Here is a 2,500-nt window from a genome sequence, read left to right as displayed (position 1 = left end):
ACCGTGATGGCATGGTGCACCGCGTTCCATATCTGCGACATGCTACAGAGGCCGGTTGACAGTCGTTCGAGCAATGGACATCGCATACGTACGGGGGCCACCTTCCACGTATTGTCTAGGCGTGCACATTTTGTTGCGTGTATGTGGGCAGACGTAGTGTGGCGTGACACCTGACACAGGCATGCAATAATCGTTGAAGTTGCAAATGGCGATGGACGCCTGCGTTTTCTGGTGAAGTTACGCAAATGAACAAATGGTAACCTGTTGTGGTGCGGTTGTTCTCGCTAGGGGTGAATCGGTGATGGCGACGATAGGTTGAGGTACTAACCGGTTGTTCCAGCGATACCCACCATGCCGACGAAACTGAACGGCATCTGGGTGTGAAGCGATACGCGGCGGTGGCTGGGTGGGACCGTCCCCGGCCGGTGAGGGGGCGCCTCCCGGCGTGCTGGCCGCGCGGTGCGTGGGCGCACGCGCTACAGCCGGCTGGTGGGGGCGGCCAGTGGCAGGCGCGCCGGCCGACGGACGCGGCAGGCGTCGCAGCTGCGCGCCGGCGCACCCTGCGCGCGGCGCCGTGCGGCCAAAGTAGGTCCTCGCGGGCCCGGTGCGAAGCGCGGTGGACATCTTCAGTGTGCTGGTCCGATTGAGGACTGTGTGCGTTGAGGATGCGCCGCCGCCCGGCGCTCGGCGCCGCGACGCCGTCTGCTGCTCGGTCGCCCCAGCGGTTCTCGCTGGTGGTTTGTATCGCAGCTGTGCGGATGTGTTGGCGCGTGCGCTGTGCTGGGAGAGTTCGCTTCGGCACCCAAGTGGGGCTTTTGTCCTTCTGTGGCGCTGGCGTTGGAGCTGCCGGTCACCGTAGGTGGCGCGTGTTGTCTCCCGCCGGCAATGCCACGACAGCACGCTCCCGGGCCTCTGTCGGCAGCGGCAAGCTCAGTTGGGAGCACGGGTGGTCGCACCGAAAGCGTCTACTCGCCTAACTCCGGGCGATTGCGCCTCTCTCGAACCCGACCAAGTACTTGGGACGGCGCTGCGCGCCGCCGGGACCTGAGAGGGTTTCGAGGTGTATTGTGCAGGGGAGCTCAGCCTCCTCCTGTTTGCAGAATGATTGAGCGGACGCTTGCGTGTTCGCGCGGGCCCCCGGGACACACTCCCGGGCGGCCGGCTGCTCAGCTCTAGTTGACGCAGCTCCCTGGTTGATCCTGCCAGTAGTCATATGCTTGTCTCAAAGATTAAGCCATGCATGTCTCAGTACAAGCCGCATTAAGGTGAAACCGCGAATGGCTCATTAAATCAGTTATGGTTCCTTAGATCGTACCCACGTTACTTGGATAACTGTGGTAATTCTAGAGCTAATACATGCAAACAGAGTCCCGACCAGAGATGGAAGGGACGCTTTTATTAGATCAAAACCAATCGGTCGGCTCGTCCGGTCCGTTTGCCTTGGTGACTCTGAATAACTTTGGGCTGATCGCACGGTCCTCGTACCGGCGACGCATCTTTCAAATGTCTGCCTTATCAACTGTCGATGGTAGGTTCTGCGCCTACCATGGTTGTAACGGGTAACGGGGAATCAGGGTTCGATTCCGGAGAGGGAGCCTGAGAAACGGCTACCACATCCAAGGAAGGCAGCAGGCGCGCAAATTACCCACTCCCGGCACGGGGAGGTAGTGACGAAAAATAACGATACGGGACTCATCCGAGGCCCCGTAATCGGAATGAGTACACTTTAAATCCTTTAACGAGTATCTATTGGAGGGCAAGTCTGGTGCCAGCAGCCGCGGTAATTCCAGCTCCAATAGCGTATATTAAAGTTGTTGCGGTTAAAAAGCTCGTAGTTGGATTTGTGTCCCACGCTGTTGGTTCACCGCCCGTCGGTGTTTAACTGGCATGTATCGTGGGACGTCCTGCCGGTGGGGCGAGCCGAAGGCGTGCGACCGCCTCGTGCGTGCTCGTGCGTCCCGAGGCGGACCCCGTTGAAATCCTACCAGGGTGCTCTTTATTGAGTGTCTCGGTGGGCCGGCACGTTTACTTTGAACAAATTAGAGTGCTTAAAGCAGGCAAGCCCGCCTGAATACTGTGTGCATGGAATAATGGAATAGGACCTCGGTTCTATTTTGTTGGTTTTCGGAACCCGAGGTAATGATTAATAGGGACAGGCGGGGGCATTCGTATTGCGACGTTAGAGGTGAAATTCTTGGATCGTCGCAAGACGAACAGAAGCGAAAGCATTTGCCAAGTATGTTTTCATTAATCAAGAACGAAAGTTAGAGGTTCGAAGGCGATCAGATACCGCCCTAGTTCTAACCATAAACGATGCCAGCCAGCGATCCGCCGCAGTTCCTCCGATGACTCGGCGGGCAGCCTCCGGGAAACCAAAGCTTTTGGGTTCCGGGGGAAGTATGGTTGCAAAGCTGAAACTTAAAGGAATTGACGGAAGGGCACCACCAGGAGTGGAGCCTGCGGCTTAATTTGACTCAACACGGGAAACCTCACCAGGCCC

The 2,500-nt window shown here is 57.8% G+C and overlaps 1 non-coding gene across 1 annotated transcript in view; it reads left to right on the top strand.

The window, feature by feature from the left end:
- The first annotated feature begins 1,186 nt into the window (after positions 1 to 1,186).
- LOC124728460 overlaps positions 1,187 to 2,500 on the top strand; it is a 1,909-nt gene continuing 595 nt past the window's right edge. The window contains exon 1 of the ribosomal RNA XR_007007365.1: positions 1,187 to 2,500. This exon is cut by the window's right edge and continues 595 nt beyond it. This is a non-coding gene — a ribosomal RNA (small subunit ribosomal RNA).

The sequence above is a fragment of the Schistocerca piceifrons genome, unplaced genomic scaffold (genome assembly GCF_021461385.2).
Source record: "Schistocerca piceifrons isolate TAMUIC-IGC-003096 unplaced genomic scaffold, iqSchPice1.1 HiC_scaffold_1160, whole genome shotgun sequence".
NCBI classification, from domain to species: domain Eukaryota; kingdom Metazoa; phylum Arthropoda; class Insecta; order Orthoptera; family Acrididae; genus Schistocerca; species Schistocerca piceifrons.
This window is presented reverse-complemented; position numbering and strand designations above follow the sequence as displayed.